This window comes from Spermophilus citellus (assembly GCF_964194105.1).
Source record: "Spermophilus citellus genome assembly, chromosome: 4".
Classification (NCBI taxonomy): domain Eukaryota; kingdom Metazoa; phylum Chordata; class Mammalia; order Rodentia; family Sciuridae; genus Spermophilus; species Spermophilus citellus.
The window spans coordinates 80,845,855-80,865,557 of NC_138185.1; positions in this window are offsets into that span (position 1 = coordinate 80,845,855).

Consider the following 19,703-nt stretch of genomic DNA (forward strand, 5'->3'; position numbering starts at 1 on the left):
ATAGAAGAACGAAATTTGGAGAACCAAGTGGGCTTAGTGTTCTGATCATTACCTGAAACTATCATCCAGTTTGGGTGAAAAAACATTTGCTGAGATTTCTGGAGACTCGTAATTTTTGGAAGCTTGCAACCCCTTTCAATGAAAGTGTTTCTCGCCAGTCACTGCTTAGGGCTACATGAAAAGGAAGCAAAACATAGAGTTAGAATGTGAAACTGCTTTACTGTGTCAAGTTTCAAGAAGCTAGCACAAACCGTGTTTGATTTAGAGTTCCAAATACATCTATCAATATAGGAGAAAACAGAGTGTAATGCCAGAGTGGAAACTGTTACTGTAAACGAACGCTTCAACATAGAAGAACGAAATATGGAGAACCAAGTGGGCCAAGTGTACTGATCATTACCTGAAAGTATCATCCAGTTTGGGTGAAAAAATATTTGCTGAGATTTCTGGAGACTCGTGATTTTTGGAAGCTTGCAACCCCTTTCAATGAAGGTGTTTCTCGCCAGTCACTGCTTAAAGCTACATGAAAAGGAAACAAAACATAGAGTTAGAATGTGAAACTGCTTTACTGTGTCAAGTTTCAAGAAGCTAGCACAAACCGTGTTTGATTTAGTGTTCCAAATACATCTATCAATATAGGAGAAAACAGAGTGAAACGACAAAATTCAAACTGTTACTGGAAACGAACGCTTCAACATAGAAGAACGAAATTTGGGGAACCAAGTGGGCTTAGTGTACTGATCATTACCTGAAAGTATCATCCAGTTTCGGTGAAAAAATATTTGCTGAGATTTCTGGAGACTCGTAATTTTTGGAAGCTTGCAACCCCTTTCAATGAAAGTGTTTCTCGCCAGTCACTGCATAGGGCTACATGAAAAGGAAACAAAACATAGAGTTAGAATGTGAAACTGCTTTACTGTGTCAAGTTTCAAGAAGCTAGCACAAACCGTGTTTGATTTAGAGTTCCAAATACATCTATCAATATAGGAGAAAACAGAGTGAAATGCCAGAATGGAAACTGTTACTGGAAACGAACGCTTCAACATAGAAGAATGAAATTTGGAGAACCAAGTGGGCTTAGTGTACTGATCATTACCTGAAAGTATCATCCAGTTTGGGTGTTAAAATATTTGCTGAGATTTCTGGAGACTCGTAATTTTTGGAAGCTTGCAACCCCTTTCAATGAAAGTGTTTCTCGCCAGTCACTGGTTAGGGCTACATGAAAAGGAAACAAAACATAGAGTTAGAATGTGAAACTGCTTTACTGTGTCAAGTTTCAAGAAGCTAGCACAAACCGTGTTTGATTTAGAGTTCCAAATACATCTATCAATACAGGAGAAAACAGAGTGAAATGCCAGAATGGAAACTGTTACTGGAAACGAACGCTTCAACATAGAAGAATGAAATTTGGAGAACCAAGTGGGCTTAGTGTACTGATCATTACCTGAAAGTATCATCCAGTTTGGGTGAAAAAATATTTGCTGAGATTTCTGGAGACTCGTAATTTTTGGAAGCTTGCAACCCCTTTCAATGAAAGTGTTTCTCGCCAGTCACTGCTTAAAGCTACATGAAAAGGAAACAAAACATAGAGTTACAATGTGAAACTGCTTTACTGTGTCAAGTTTCAAGAAGCTAGCACAAACCGTGTTTGATTTAGAGTTCCAAATACATCTATCAATATAGGAGAAAACAGAGTGAAATGCCAGAGTGGAAACTGTTAGTGTAAACGAACGCTTCAACATAGAAGAACGAAATTTGGGGAACCAAGAGGGCTTAGTGTACTGATCATTACCTGAAAGTATCATCTAGTTTGGGTGAAAAAATATTTGCTGAGATTTCTGAAGACTCGTAATTTTTGGAAGCTTGCAACCCCTTTCAATGAAAGTGTTTCTTGCCAGTCACTGCTTAGGGCTACATGAAAAGGAAACAAAACATAGAGTTAGAATGTGAAACTGCTTTACTGTGTCAAGTTTCAAGAAGCTAGCACAAACCGTGTTTGATTTAGAGTTCCAAATACATCTATCAATATAGGAGAAAACAGAGTGAAATGCCAGAGTGGAAACTGTTAGTGTAAACGAACGCTTCAAAATAGAAGAACGAAATATGGAGAACCAAGTGGGCCAAGTGTACTGATCATTACCTGAAAGTATCATCCAGTTTGGGTGAAAATATATTTGCTGAGATTTCTGGAGACTAGTAATTTTTGGAAGCTTGCAACCCCTTTCAATGAAAGTGTTTCTCGCCCGTCACTGCTTAGGGCTACAAGAAAAGGAAACAAAACATAGAGTTAGAATGTGAAACTGCTTTACTGTGTCAAGTTTCAAGAAGCTAGCACAAACTGTGTTTGATTTAGAGTTCCAAATACATCTATCAATATAGGAGAAAACAGAGTGAAATGCCAGAATGGAAACTGTTACTGGAAACGAACGCTTCAACATAGAAGAACGAAATTTGGAGAACCAAGTGGGCTTAGTGTTCTGATCATTACCTGAAACTATCATCCAGTTTGGGTGAAAAAATATTTGCTGAGATTTCTGGAGACTCGTAATTTTTGGAAGCTTGCAACCCCTTTCAATGAAAGTGTTTCTCGCCAGTCACTGCTTAGGGCTACATGAAAAGGAAACAAAACATAGAGTTAGAATGTGAAACTGCTTTACTGTGTCAAGTTTCAAGAAGTTAGCACAAACCGTGTTTGATTTAGAGTTCCGAATACATCTATCAATATAGGAGAAAACAGAATGAAATGCCAGAGTGGAAACTGTTAGTGTAAACGAACGCTTCAACATAGAAGAACGAAATATGGGGAACCAAGTGGGCCAAGTGTACTGATCATTACCTGAAAGTATCATCCAGTTTGGGTGAAAATATATTTGCTGAGATTTCTGGAGACTAGTAATTTTTGGAAGCTTGCAACCCCTTTCAATGAAAGTGTTTCTCGCCCGTCACTGCTTAAGGCTACAAGAAAAGGAAACAAAACATAGAGTTAGAATGTGAAACTGCTTTACTGTGTCAAGTTTCAAGAAGCTAGCACAAACTGTGTTTGATTTAGAGTTCCAAATACATCTATCAATATAGGAGAAAACAGAGTGAAATGCCAGAATGGAAACTGTTACTGGAAACGAACGCTTCAACATAGAAGAACGAAATTTGGAGAACCAAGTGGGCTTAGTGTTCTGATCATTACCTGAAACTATCATCCAGTTTGAGTGAAAAAACATTTGCTGAGATTTCTGGAGACTCGTAATTTTTGGAAGCTTGCAACCCCTTTCAATGAAAGTGTTTCTCGCCAGTCACTGCTTAGGGCTACATGAAAAGGAAACAAAACATATTGTTAGAATGTGAAACTGTATTACTGTGTCAAGTTTCAAGAAGCTAGCACAAACCGTGTTTGATTTAGAGTTCCAAATACATCTATCAATATAGGAGAAAACAGAGTGTAATGCCAGAGTGGAAACTGTTACTGTAAACGAACGCTTCAACATAGAAGAACGAAATATGGAGAACCAAGTGGGCCAAGTGTACTGATCATTACCTGAAAGTATCATCCAGTTTGGGTGAAAAAATATTTGCTGAGATTTCTGGAGACTCGTGATTTTTGGAAGCTTGCAACCCCTTTCAATGAAGGTGTTTCTCGCCCGTCACTGCTTAAAGCTACATGAAAAGGAAACAAAACATAGAGTTACAATGTGAAACTGCTTTACTGTGTCAAGTTTCAAGAAGCTAGCACAAACCGTGTTTGATTTAGTGTTCCAAATACATCTATCAATATAGGAGAAAACAGAGTGAAACGACAAAATTCAAACTGTTACTGGAAACGAACGCTTCAACATAGAAGAACGAAATTTGGGGAACCAAGTGGGCTTAGTGTACTGATCATTACCTGAAAGTATCATCCAGTTTGGGTGAAAAAATATTTGCTGAGATTTCTGGAGACTCGTAATTTTTGGAAGCTTGCAACCCCTTTCAATGAAGGTGTTTCTCGCCAGTCACTGCTTAAAGCTACATGAAAAGGAAACAAAACATAGAGTTACAATGTGAAACTGCTTTACTGTGTCAAGTTTCAAGAAGCTAGCACAAACCGTGTTTGATTTAGAGTTCCAAATACATCTATCAATATAGGAGAAAACAGAGTGAAATGCCAGAGTGGAAACTGTTAGTGTAAACGAACGCTTCAACATAGAAGAACGAAATTTGGGGAACCAAGAGGGCTTAGTGTACTGATCATTACCTGAAAGTATCATCTAGTTTGGGTGAAAAAATATTTGCTGAGATTTCTGAAGACTCGTAATTTTTGGAAGCTTGCAACCCCTTTCAATGAAAGTGTTTCTCGCCAGTCACTGCTTAGGGCTACATGAAAAGGAAACAAAACATAGAGTTAGAATGTGAAACTGCTTTACTGTGTCAAGTTTCAAGAAGCTAGCACAAACCGTGTTTGATTTAGAGTTCCAAATACATCTATCAATATAAGAGAAAACAGAGTGAAATGCCAGAGTGGAAACTGTTAGTGTAAACGAACGCTTCAACATAGAAAAACGAAATATGGAGAACCAAGTGGGCCAAGTGTACTGATCATTACCTGAAAGTATCATCCAGTTTGGGTGAAAACATATTTGCTGAGATTTCTGGAGACTAGTAATTTTTGGAAGCTTGCAACCCCTTTCAATGAAAGTGTTTCTCGCCCGTCACTGCTTAGGGCTACAAGAAACGGAAACAAAACATAGAGTTAGAATGTGAAACTGCTTTACTGTGTCAAGTTTCAAGAAGCTAGCACAAACTGTGTTTGATTTAGAGTTCCAAATACATCTATCAATATAGGAGAAAACAGAGTGAAATGCCAGAATGGAAACTGTTACTGGAAACGAACGCTTCAACATAGAAGAACGAAATTTGGAGAACCAAGTGGGCTTAGTGTTCTGATCATTACCTGAAACTATCATCCAGTTTGGGTGAAAAAATATTTGCTGAGATTTCTGGAGACTCGTAATTTTTGGAAGCTTGCAACACCTTTCAATGAAAGTGTTTCTCGCCAGTCACTGCTTAGGGCTACATGAAAAGGAAACAAAACATAGAGTTAGAATGTGAAACTGCTTTACTGTGTCAAGTTTCAAGAAGCTAGCACAAACCGTGTTTGATTTAGAGTTCCAAATACATCTATCAATATAGGAGAAAACAGAGTGAAATGACAAAATTCAAATTGTGACTAGAAACGAACGCTTCAACATAGAAGAACGAAATTTGGAGAACCAAGTGGGCTTAGTTTACTAATCATTACCTGAAAGTATCATCCAGTTTGGGTGAAAAAATATTTGCTGAGATTTCTGGAGACTCGTAATTTTTGGAAGCTTGCAACCGTTTTCAATGAAAGTGTTTCTCGCCAGTCACTGCTTAGGGCTACATGAAAAGGAAACAAAACATATTGTTAGAATGTGAAACTGCATTACTGTGTCAAGTTTCAAGAAGCTAGCACAAACCGTGTTTGATTTAGAGTTCCAAATACATCTATCAATATAGGAGAAAACAGAGTGTAATGCCAGAGTGGAAACTGTTACTGTAAACGAACGCTTCAACATAGAAGAACGAAATATGGAGAACCAAGTGGGCCAAGTGTACTGATCATTACCTGAAAGTATCATCCAGTTTGGGTGAAAAAATATTTGCTGAGATTTCTGGAGACTCGTGATTTTTGGAAGCTTGCAACCCCTTTCAATGAAGGTGTTTCTCGCCCGTCACTGCTTAAAGCTACATGAAAAGGAAACAAAACATAGAGTTAGAATGTGAAACTGCTTTACTGTGTCAAGTTTCAAGAAGCTAGCACAAACCGTGTTTGATTTAGTGTTCCAAATACATCTATCAATATAGGAGAAAACAGAGTGAAACGACAAAATTCAAACTGTTACTGGAAACGAACGCTTCAACATAGAAGAACGAAATTTGGGGAACCAAGTGGGCTTAGTGTACTGATCATTACCTGAAAGTATCATCCAGTTTGGGTGAAAAAATATTTGCTGAGATTTCTGGAGACTCGTAATTTTTGGAAGCTTGCAACCCCTTTCAATGAAAGTGTTTCTCGCCAGTCACTGCTTAGGGCTACCTGAAAAGGAAACAAAACATATTGTTAGAATGTGAAACTGCATTACTGTGTCAAGTTTCAAGAAGCTAGCACAAACCGTGTTTGATTTAGAGTTCCAAATACATCTATCAATATAGGAGAAAACAGAGTGTAATGCCAGAGTGGAAACTGTTACTGTAAACGAACGCTTCAACATAGAAGAACGAAATATGGAGAACCAAGTGGGCCAAGTGTACTGATCATTACCTGAAAGTATCATCCAGTTTGGGTGAAAAAATATTTGCTGAGATTTCTGGAGACTCGTGATTTTTGGAAGCTTGCAACCCCTTTCAATGAAGGTGTTTCTCGCCCGTCACTGCTTAAAGCTACATGAAAAGGAAACAAAACATAGAGTTAGAATGTGAAACTGCTTTACTGTGTCAAGTTTCAAGAAGCTAGCACAAACCGTGTTTGATTTAGTGTTCCAAATACATCTATCAATATAGGAGAAAACAGAGTGAAACGACAAAATTCAAACTGTTACTGGAAACGAACGCTTCAACATAGAAGAACGAAATATGGAGAACCAAGTGGGCCAAGTGTACTGATCATTACCTGAAAGTATCATCCAGTTTGGGTGAAAAAATATTTGCTGAGATTTCTGGAGACTCGTGATTTTTGGAAGCTTGCAACCCCTTTCAATGAAGGTGTTTCTCGCCCGTCACTGCTTAAAGCTACATGAAAAGGAAACAAAACATAGAGTTACAATGTGAAACTGCTTTACTGTGTCAAGTTTCAAGAAGCTAGCACAAACCGTGTTTGATTTAGTGTTCCAAATACATCTATCAATATAGGAGAAAACAGAGTGAAACGACAAAATTCAAACTGTTACTGGAAACGAACGCTTCAACATAGAAGAACGAAATTTGGGGAACCAAGTGGGCTTAGTGTACTGATCATTACCTGAAAGTATCATCCAGTTTGGGTGAAAAAATATTTGCTGAGATTTCTGGAGACTCGTAATTTTTGGAAGCTTGCAACCCCTTTCAATGAAGGTGTTTCTCGCCAGTCACTGCTTAAAGCTACATGAAAAGGAAACAAAACATAGAGTTACAATGTGAAACTGCTTTACTGTGTCAAGTTTCAAGAAGCTAGCACAAACCGTGTTTGATTTAGAGTTCCAAATACATCTATCAATATAGGAGAAAACAGAGTGAAATGCCAGAGTGGAAACTGTTAGTGTAAACGAACGCTTCAACATAGAAGAACGAAATTTGGGGAACCAAGAGGGCTTAGTGTACTGATCATTACCTGAAAGTATCATCTAGTTTGGGTGAAAAAATATTTGCTGAGATTTCTGAAGACTCGTAATTTTTGGAAGCTTGCAACCCCTTTCAATGAAAGTGTTTCTCGCCAGTCACTGCTTAGGGCTACATGAAAAGGAAACAAAACATAGAGTTAGAATGTGAAACTGCTTTACTGTGTCAAGTTTCAAGAAGCTAGCACAAACCGTGTTTGATTTAGAGTTCCAAATACATCTATCAATATAAGAGAAAACAGAGTGAAATGCCAGAGTGGAAACTGTTAGTGTAAACGAACGCTTCAACATAGAAAAACGAAATATGGAGAACCAAGTGGGCCAAGTGTACTGATCATTACCTGAAAGTATCATCCAGTTTGGGTGAAAACATATTTGCTGAGATTTCTGGAGACTAGTAATTTTTGGAAGCTTGCAACCCCTTTCAATGAAAGTGTTTCTCGCCCGTCACTGCTTAGGGCTACAAGAAACGGAAACAAAACATAGAGTTAGAATGTGAAACTGCTTTACTGTGTCAAGTTTCAAGAAGCTAGCACAAACTGTGTTTGATTTAGAGTTCCAAATACATCTATCAATATAGGAGAAAACAGAGTGAAATGCCAGAATGGAAACTGTTACTGGAAACGAACGCTTCAACATAGAAGAACGAAATTTGGAGAACCAAGTGGGCTTAGTGTTCTGATCATTACCTGAAACTATCATCCAGTTTGGGTGAAAAAATATTTGCTGAGATTTCTGGAGACTCGTAATTTTTGGAAGCTTGCAACACCTTTCAATGAAAGAGTTTCTCGCCAGTCACTGCTTAGGGCTACATGAAAAGGAAACAAAACATAGAGTTAGAATGTGAAACTGCTTTACTGTGTCAAGTTTCAAGAAGCTAGCACAAACCGTGTTTGATTTAGAGTTCCAAATACATCTATCAATATAGGAGAAAACAGAGTGAAATGACAAAATTCAAATTGTGACTAGAAACGAACGCTTCAACATAGAAGAACGAAATTTGGATAACCAAGTGGGCTTAGTTTACTAATCATTACCTGAAAGTATCATCCAGTTTGGGTGAAAAAATATTTGCTGAGATTTCTGGAGACTCGTAATTTTTGGAAGCTTGCAACCGTTTTCAATGAAAGTGTTTCTCGCCAGTCACTGCTTAGGGCTACATGAAAAGGAAACAAAACATATTGTTAGAATGTGAAACTGCATTACTGTGTCAAGTTTCAAGAAGCTAGCACAAACCGTGTTTGATTTAGAGTTCCAAATACATCTATCAATATAGGAGAAAACAGAGTGTAATGCCAGAGTGGAAACTGTTACTGTAAACGAACGCTTCAACATAGAAGAACGAAATATGGAGAACCAAGTGGGCCAAGTGTACTGATCATTACCTGAAAGTATCATCCAGTTTGGGTGAAAAAATATTTGCTGAGATTTCTGGAGACTCGTGATTTTTGGAAGCTTGCAACCCCTTTCAATGAAGGTGTTTCTCGCCCGTCACTGCTTAAAGCTACATGAAAAGGAAACAAAACATAGAGTTAGAATGTGAAACTGCTTTACTGTGTCAAGTTTCAAGAAGCTAGCACAAACCGTGTTTGATTTAGTGTTCCAAATACATCTATCAATATAGGAGAAAACAGAGTGAAACGACAAAATTCAAACTGTTACTGGAAACGAACGCTTAAACATAGAAGAACGAAATTTGGGGAACCAAGTGGGCTTAGTGTACTGATCATTACCTGAAAGTATCATCCAGTTTGGGTGAAAAAATATTTGCTGAGATTTCTGGAGACTCGTAATTTTTGGAAGCTTGCAACCCCTTTCAATGAAAGTGTTTCTCGCCAGTCACTGCTTAGGGCTACCTGAAAAGGAAACAAAACATATTGTTAGAATGTGAAACTGCATTACTGTGTCAAGTTTCAAGAAGCTAGCACAAACCGTGTTTGATTTAGAGTTCCAAATACATCTATCAATATAGGAGAAAACAGAGTGTAATGCCAGAGTGGAAACTGTTACTGTAAACGAACGCTTCAACATAGAAGAACGAAATATGGAGAACCAAGTGGGCCAAGTGTACTGATCATTACCTGAAAGTATCATCCAGTTTGGGTGAAAAAATATTTGCTGAGATTTCTGGAGACTCGTGATTTTTGGAAGCTTGCAACCCCTTTCAATGAAGGTGTTTCTCGCCCGTCACTGCTTAAAGCTACATGAAAAGGAAACAAAACATAGAGTTAGAATGTGAAACTGCTTTACTGTGTCAAGTTTCAAGAAGCTAGCACAAACCGTGTTTGATTTAGTGTTCCAAATACATCTATCAATATAGGAGAAAACAGAGTGAAACGACAAAATTCAAACTGTTACTGGAAACGAACGCTTCAACATAGAAGAACGAAATTTGGGGAACCAAGTGGGCTTAGTGTACTGATCATTACCTGAAAGTATCATCCAGTTTGGGTGAAAAAATATTTGCTGAGATTTCTGGAGACTCGTAATTTTTGGAAGCTTGCAACCCCTTTCAATGAAAGTGTTTCTCGCCAGTCACTGCTTAAAGCTACATGAAAAGGAAACAAAACATATTGTTACAATGTGAAACTGCTTTACTGTGTCAAGTTTCAAGAAGCTAGCACAAACCGTGTTTGATTTAGAGTTCCAAATACATCTATCAATATAGGAGAAAACAGAGTGAAATGCCAGAGTGGAAACTGTTAGTGTAAACGAACGCTTCAACATAGAAGAACGAAATTTGGGGAACCAAGAGGGCTTAGTGTACTGATCATTACCTGAAAGTATCATCTAGTTTGGGTGAAAAAATATTTGCTGAGATTTCTGAAGACTCGTGATTTTTGGAAGCTTGCAACCCCTTTCAATGAAGGTGTTTCTCGCCAGTCACTGCTTAAAGCTACATGAAAAGGAAACAAAACATAGAGTTAGAATGTGAAACTGCTTTACTGTGTCAAGTTTCAAGAAGCTAGCACAAACCGTGTTTGATTTAGAGTTCCAAATACATCTATCAATATAGGAGAAAACAGAGTGAAATGCCAGAGTGGAAACTGTTAGTGTAAACGAACGCTTCAACATAGAAGAACGAAATATGGAGAACGAAGTGGGCTTAGTGTTCTGATCATTACCTGAAACTATCATCCAGTTTGGGTGAAAAAATATTAGCTGAGATTTCTGGAGACTCGTAATTTTTGGAAGCTTGCAACCCCTTTCAATGAAAGTGTTTCTCGCCAGTCACTGCTTAGGGCTACATGAAAAGGAAACAAAACATAGAGTTAGAATGTGAAACTGCTTTACTGTGTCAAGTTTCAAGAAGCTAGCACAAACCGTGTTTGATTTAGTGTTCCAAATACATCTATCAATATAGGAGAAAACAGAGTGAAACGACAAAATTCAAACTGTTACTGGAAACGAACGCTTCAACATAGAAGAACGAAATTTGGGGAACCAAGTGGGCTTAGTGTACTGATCATTACCTGAAAGTATCATCCAGTTTGGGTGAAAAAATATTTGCTGAGATTTCTGGAGACTCGTAATTTTTGGAAGCTTGCAACCCCTTTCAATGAAAGTGTTTCTCGCCAGTCACTGCTTAGGGCTACATGAAAAGGAAACAAAACATAGAGTTAGAATGTGAAACTGCTTTACTGTGTCAAGTTTCAAGAAGCTAGCACAAACCGTGTTTGATTTAGAGTTCCAAATACATCTATCAATATAGGAGAAAACAGAGTGAAATGCCAGAATGGAAACTGTTACTGGAAACGAACGCTTCAACATAGAAGAATGAAATTTGGAGAACCAAGTGGGCTTAGTGTACTGATCATTACCTGAAAGTATCATCCAGTTTGGGTGAAAAAATATTTGCTGAGATTTCTGGAGACTCGTAATTTTTGGAAGCTTGCAACCCCTTTCAATGAAAGTGTTTCTCGCCAGTCACTGCTTAAAGCTACATGAAAAGGAAACAAAACATAGAGTTACAATGTGAAACTGCTTTACTGTGTCAAGTTTCAAGAAGCTAGCACAAACCGTGTTTGATTTAGAGTTCCAAATACATCTATCAATATAGGAGAAAACAGAGTGAAATGCCAGAGTGGAAACTGTTAGTGGAAACGAACGCTTCAACATAGAAGAACGAAATTTGGGGAACCAAGAGGGCTTAGTGTACTGATCATTACCTGAAAGTATCATCTAGTTTGGGTGAAAAAATATTTGCTGAGATTTCTGAAGACTCGTAATTTTTGGAAGCTTGCAACCCCTTTCAATGAAAGTATTTCTCGCCAGTCACTGCTTAGGGCTACATGAAAAGGAAACAAAACATAGAGTTAGAATGTGAAACTGCTTTACTGTGTCAAGTTTCAAGAAGCTAGCACAAACCGTGTTTGATTTAGAGTTCCAAATACATCTATCAATATAGGAGAAAACAGAGTGAAACGACAAAATTCAAATTGTTACTAGAAACGAACGCTTCAACATAGAAGAACGAAATTTGGAGAACCAAGTGGGCTTAGTGTACTAATCATTACCTGAAAGTATCATCCAGTTTGGGTGAAAAAATATTTGCTGAGATTTCTGGAGACTCGTAATTTTTGGAAGCTTGCAACCCCTTTCAATGAAAGTGTTTCTCGCCAGTCACTGCTTAGGGCTACATGAAAAGGAAACAAAACATATTGTTAGAATGTGAAACTGCATTACTGTGTCTAGTTTCAAGAAGCTAGCACAAACCGTGTTTGATTTAGAGTTCCAAATACATCTATCAATATAGGAGAAAACAGAGTGTAATGCCAGAGTGGAAACTGTTACTGTAAACGAACGCTTTAACATAGAAGAACGAAATATGGAGAACCAAGTGGGCCAAGTGTACTGATCATTACCTGAAAGTATCATCCAGTTTGGGTGAAAAAATATTTGCTGAGATTTCTGGAGACTCGTGATTTTTGGAAGCTTGCAACCCCTTTCAATGAAGGTGTTTCTCGTCAGTCACTGCTTAAAGCTACATGAAAAGGAAACAAAACATAGAGTTAGAATGTGAAACTGCTTTACTGTGTCAAGTTTCAAGAAGCTAGCACAAACCGTGTTTGATTTAGTGTTCCAAATACATCTATCAATATAGGAGAAAACAGAGTGAAACGACAAAATTCAAACTGTTACTGGAAACGAACGCTTCAACATAGAAGAACGAAATTTGGGGAACCAAGTGGGCTTAGTGTACTGATCATTACCTGAAAGTGTCATCCAGTTTGGGTGAAAAAATATTTGCTGAGATTTCTGGAGACTCGTAATTTTTGGAAGCTTGCAACCCCTTTCAATGAAAGTGTTTCTCGCCAGTCACTGCTTAGGGCTACATGAAAAGGAAACAAAACATAGAGTTAGAATGTGAAACTGCTTTACTGTGTCAAGTTTCAAGAAGCTAGCACAAACCGTGTTTGATTTAGAGTTCCAAATACATCTATCAATATAGGAGAAAACAGAGTGAAATGCCAGAATGGAAACTGTTACTGGAAACGTACGCTTCAACATAGAAGAATGAAATTTGGAGAACCAAGTGGGCTTAGTGTACTGATCATTACCTGAAAGTATCATCCAGTTTGGGTGAAAAAATATTTGCTGAGATTTCTGGAGACTCGTAATTTTTGGAAGCTTGCAACCCCTTTCAATGAAAGTGTTTCTCGCCAGTCACTGCTTAGTGCTACATGAAAAGGAAACAAAACATATTGTTACAATGTGAAACTGCATTACTGTGTCAAGTTTCAAGAAGCTAGCACAAACCGTGTTTGATTTAGAGTTCCAAATACATCTATCAATATAGGAGAAAACAGAGTGTAATGCCAGAGTGGAAACTGTTACTGTAAACGAACGCTTCAACATAGAAGAACGAAATATGGAGAACCAAGTGGGCCAAGTGTACTGATCATTACCTGAAAGTATCATCCAGTTTGGGTGAAAAAATATTTGCTGAGATTTCTGGAGACTCGTGATTTTTGGAAGCTTGCAACCCCTTTCAATGAAGGTGTTTCTCGCCAGTCACTGCTTAAAGCTACATGAAAAGGAAACAAAACATAGAGTTAGAATGTGAAACTGCTTTACTGTGTCAAGTTTCAAGAAGCTAGCACAAACCGTGTTTGATTTAGTGTTCCAAATACATCTATCAATATAGGGGAAAACAGAGTGAAACGACAAAATTCAAACTGTTACTGGAAACGAACGCTTCAACATAGAAGAACGAAATTTGGGGAACCAAGTGGGCTTAGTGTACTGATCATTACCTGAAAGTATCATCCAGTTTGGGTGAAAAAATATTTGCTGAGATTTCTGGAGACTCGTAATTTTTGGAAGCTTGCAACCCCTTTCAATGAAAGTGTTTCTCGCCAGTCACTGTTTAGGGCTACATGAAAAGGAAACAAAACATAGAGTTAGAATGTGAAACTGCTTTACTGTGTCAAGTTTCAAGAAGCTAGCACAAACCGTGTTTGATTTAGAGTTCCAAATACATCTATCAATATAGGAGAAAACAGAGTGAAATGCCAGAGTGGAAACTGTTAGTGTAAACGAACGCTTCAACATAGAAGAACGAAACATGGAGAACCAAGTGGGAAAAGTGTACTGATCATTACCTGAAAGTATCATCCAGTTTGGGTTAAAATATATTTGCTGAGATTTCTGGAGACTAGTAATTTTTGGAAGCTTGCAACCCCTTTCAATGAAAGTGTTTCTCGCCCGTCACTGCTTAGGGCTACAAGAAAAGGAAACAAAACATAGAGTTAGAATGTGAAACTGCTTTACTGTGTCAAGTTTCAAGAAGCTAGCACAAACTGTGTTTGATTTAGAGTTCCAAATACATCTATCAATATAGGAGAAAACAGAGTGAAATGCCAGAATGGAAACTGTTACTGGAAACGAGCGCTTCAACATAGAAGAACGAAATTTGGAGAACCAAGTGGGCTTAGTGTTCTGATCATTACCTGAAACTATCATCCAGTTTGGGTGAAAAAATATTTGCTGAGATTTCTGGAGACTCGTAATTTTTGGAAGCTTGCAACCCCTTTCAATGAAAGTGTTTCTCGCCAGTCACTGCTTAGGGCTACATGAAAAGGAAACAAAACATAGAGTTAGAATGTGAAACTGCTTTACTGTGTCAAGTTTCAAGAAGCTAGCACAAACCGTGTTTGATTTAGAGTTCCAAATACATCTATCAATATAGGAGAAAACAGAGTGAAATGCCAGAATGGAAACTGTTACTGGAAACGTACGCTTCAACATAGAAGAATGAAATTTGGAGAACCAAGTGGGCTTAGTGTACTGATCATTACCTGAAAGTATCATCCAGTTTGGGTGAAAAAATATTTGCTGAGATTTCTGGAGACTCGTAATTTTTGGAAGCTTGCAACCCCTTTCAATGAAAGTGTTTCTCGCCAGTCACTGCTTAGTGCTACATGAAAAGGAAACAAAACATATTGTTACAATGTGAAACTGCATTACTGTGTCAAGTTTCAAGAAGCTAGCACAAACCGTGTTTGATTTAGAGTTCCAAATACATCTATCAATATAGGAGAAAACAGAGTGTAATGCCAGAGTGGAAACTGTTACTGTAAACGAACGCTTCAACATAGAAGAACGAAATATGGAGAACCAAGTGGGCCAAGTGTACTGATCATTACCTGAAAGTATCATCCAGTTTGGGTGAAAAAATATTTGCTGAGATTTCTGGAGACTCGTGATTTTTGGAAGCTTGCAACCCCTTTCAATGAAGGTGTTTCTCGCCAGTCACTGCTTAAAGCTACATGAAAAGGAAACAAAACATAGAGTTAGAATGTGAAACTGCTTTACTGTGTCAAGTTTCAAGAAGCTAGCACAAACCGTGTTTGATTTAGTGTTCCAAATACATCTATCAATATAGGGGAAAACAGAGTGAAACGACAAAATTCAAACTGTTACTGGAAACGAACGCTTCAACATAGAAGAACGAAATTTGGGGAACCAAGTGGGCTTAGTGTACTGATCATTACCTGAAAGTATCATCCAGTTTGGGTGAAAAAATATTTGCTGAGATTTCTGGAGACTCGTAATTTTTGGAAGCTTGCAACCCCTTTCAATGAAAGTGTTTCTCGCCAGTCACTGTTTAGGGCTACATGAAAAGGAAACAAAACATAGAGTTAGAATGTGAAACTGCTTTACTGTGTCAAGTTTCAAGAAGCTAGCACAAACCGTGTTTGATTTAGAGTTCCAAATACATCTATCAATATAGGAGAAAACAGAGTGAAATGCCAGAGTGGAAACTGTTAGTGTAAACGAACGCTTCAACATAGAAGAACGAAACATGGAGAACCAAGTGGGAAAAGTGTACTGATCATTACCTGAAAGTATCATCCAGTTTGGGTTAAAATATATTTGCTGAGATTTCTGGAGACTAGTAATTTTTGGAAGCTTGCAACCCCTTTCAATGAAAGTGTTTCTCGCCCGTCACTGCTTAGGGCTACAAGAAAAGGAAACAAAACATAGAGTTAGAATGTGAAACTGCTTTACTGTGTCAAGTTTCAAGAAGCTAGCACAAACTGTGTTTGATTTAGAGTTCCAAATACATCTATCAATATAGGAGAAAACAGAGTGAAATGCCAGAATGGAAACTGTTACTGGAAACGAGCGCTTCAACATAGAAGAACGAAATTTGGAGAACCAAGTGGGCTTAGTGTTCTGATCATTACCTGAAACTATCATCCAGTTTGGGTGAAAAAATATTTGCTGAGATTTCTGGAGACTCGTAATTTTTGGAAGCTTGCAACCCCTTTCAATGAAAGTGTTTCTCGCCAGTCACTGCTTAGGGCTACATGAAAAGGAAACAAAACATATTGTTAGAATGTGAAACTGCATTACTGTGTCAAGTTTCAAGAAGCTAGCACAAACCGTGTTTGATTTAGAGTTCCAAATACATCTATCAATATAGGAGAAAACAGAGTGTAATGCCAGAGTGGAAACTGTTACTGTAAACGAACGCTTTAACATAGAAGAACGAAATATGGAGAACCAAGTGGGCCAAGTGTACTGATCATTACCTGAAAGTATCATCCAGTTTGGGTGAAAAAATATTTGCTGAGATTTCTGGAGACTCGTGATTTTTGGAAGCTTGCAACCCCTTTCAATGAAGGTGTTTCTCGTCAGTCACTGCTTAAAGCTACATGAAAAGGAAACAAAACATAGAGTTAGAATGTGAAACTGCTTTACTGTGTCAAGTTTCAAGAAGCTAGCACAAACCGTGTTTGACTTAGTGTTCCAAATACATCTATCAATATAGGAGAAAACAGAGTGAAACGACAAAATTCAAACTGTTACTGGAAACGAACGCTTCAACATAGAAGAACGAAATTTGGGGAACCAAGTGGGCTTAGTGTACTGATCATTACCTGAAAGTGTCATCCAGTTTGGGTGAAAAAATATTTGCTGAGATTTCTGGAGACTCGTAATTTTTGGAAGCTTGCAACCCCTTTCAATGAAAGTGTTTCTCGCCAGTCACTGCTTAGGGCTACATGAAAAGGAAACAAAACATAGAGTTAGAATGTGAAACTGCTTTACTGTGTCAAGTTTCAAGAAGCTAGCACAAACCGTGTTTGATTTAGAGTTCCAAATACATCTATCAATATAGGAGAAAACAGAGTGAAATGCCAGAATGGAAACTGTTACTGGAAACGTACGCTTCAACATAGAAGAATGAAATTTGGAGAACCAAGTGGGCTTAGTGTACTGATCATTACCTGAAAGTATCATCCAGTTTGGGTGAAAAAATATTTGCTGAGATTTCTGGAGACTCGTAATTTTTGGAAGCTTGCAACCCCTTTCAATGAAAGTGTTTCTCGCCAGTCACTGCTTAGTGCTACATGAAAAGGAAACAAAACATATTGTTACAATGTGAAACTGCATTACTGTGTCAAGTTTCAAGAAGCTAGCACAAACCGTGTTTGATTTAGAGTTCCAAATACATCTATCAATATAGGAGAAAACAGAGTGTAATGCCAGAGTGGAAACTGTTACTGTAAACGAACGCTTCAACATAGAAGAACGAAATATGGAGAACCAAGTGGGCCAAGTGTACTGATCATTACCTGAAAGTATCATCCAGTTTGGGTGAAAAAATATTTGCTGAGATTTCTGGAGACTCGTGATTTTTGGAAGCTTGCAACCCCTTTCAATGAAGGTGTTTCTCGCCAGTCACTGCTTAAAGCTACATGAAAAGGAAACAAAACATAGAGTTAGAATGTGAAACTGCTTTACTGTGTCAAGTTTCAAGAAGCTAGCACAAACCGTGTTTGATTTAGTGTTCCAAATACATCTATCAATATAGGGGAAAACAGAGTGAAACGACAAAATTCAAACTGTTACTGGAAACGAACGCTTCAACATAGAAGAACGAAATTTGGGGAACCAAGTGGGCTTAGTGTACTGATCATTACCTGAAAGTATCATCCAGTTTGGGTGAAAAAATATTTGCTGAGATTTCTGGAGACTCGTAATTTTTGGAAGCTTGCAACCCCTTTCAATGAAAGTGTTTCTCGCCAGTCACTGTTTAGGGCTACATGAAAAGGAAACAAAACATAGAGTTAGAATGTGAAACTGCTTTACTGTGTCAAGTTTCAAGAAGCTAGCACAAACCGTGTTTGATTTAGAGTTCCAAATACATCTATCAATATAGGAGAAAACAGAGTGAAATGCCAGAGTGGAAACTGTTAGTGTAAACGAACGCTTCAACATAGAAGAACGAAACATGGAGAACCAAGTGGGAAAAGTGTACTGATCATTACCTGAAAGTATCATCCAGTTTGGGTTAAAATATATTTGCTGAGATTTCTGGAGACTAGTAATTTTTGGAAGCTTGCAACCCCTTTCAATGAAAGTGTTTCTCGCCCGTCACTGCTTAGGGCTACAAGAAAAGGAAACAAAACATAGAGTTAGAATGTGAAACTGCTTTACTGTGTCAAGTTTCAAGAAGCTAGCACAAACTGTGTTTGATTTAGAGTTCCAAATACATCTATCAATATAGGAGAAAACAGAGTGAAATGCCAGAATGGAAACTGTTACTGGAAACGAGCGCTTCAACATAGAAGAACGAAATTTGGAGAACCAAGTGGGCTTAGTGTTCTGATCATTACCTGAAACTATCATCCAGTTTGGGTGAAAAAATATTTGCTGAGATTTCTGGAGACTCGTAATTTTTGGAAGCTTGCAACCCCTTTCAATGAAAGTGTTTCTCGCCAGTCACTGCTTAGGGCTACATGAAAAGGAAACAAAACATATTGTTAGAATGTGAAACTGCATTACTGTGTCAAGTTTCAAGAAGCTAGCACAAACCGTGTTTGATTTAGAGTTCCAAATACATCTATCAATATAGGAGAAAACAGAGTGTAATGCCAGAGTGGAAACTGTTACTGTAAACGAACGCTTTAACATAGAAGAACGAAATATGGAGAACCAAGTGGGCCAAGTGTACTGATCATTACCTGAAAGTATCATCCAGTTTGGGTGAAAAAATATTTGCTGAGATTTCTGGAGACTCGTGATTTTTGGAAGCTTGCAACCCCTTTCAATGAAGGTGTTTCTCGTCAGTCACTGCTTAAAGCTACATGAAAAGGAAACAAAACATAGAGTTAGAATGTGAAACTGCTTTACTGTGTCAAGTTTCAAGAAGCTAGCACAAACCGTGTTTGATTTAGTGTTCCAAATACATCTATCAATATAGGAGAAAACAGAGTGAAACGACAAAATTCAAACTGTTACTGGAAACGAACGCTTCAACATAGAAGAACGAAATTTGGGGAACCAAGTGGGCTTAGTGTACTGATCATTACCTGAAAGTGTCATCCAGTTTGGGTGAAAAAATATTTGCTGAGATTTCTGGAGACTCGTAATTTTTGGAAGCTTGCAACCCCTTTCAATGAAAGTGTTTCTCGCCAGTCACTGCTTAGGGCTACATGAAAAGGAAACAAAACATAGAGTTAGAATGTGAAACTGCTTTACTGTGTCAAGTTTCAAGAAGCTAGCACAAACCGTGTTTGATTTAGAGTTCCAAATACATCTATCAATATAGGAGAAAACAGAGTGAAATGCCAGAATGGAAACTGTTACTGGAAACGAACGCTTCAACATAGAAGAATGAAATTTGGAGAACCAAGTGGGCTTAGTGTACTGATCATTACCTGAAAGTATCATCCAGTTTGGGTGAAAAAATATTTGCTGAGATTTCTGGAGACTCGTAATTTTTGGAAGCTTGCAACCCCTTTCAATGAAAGTGTTTCTCGCCAGTCACTGCTTAGTGCTACATGAAAAGGAAACAAAACATATTGTTACAATGTGAAACTG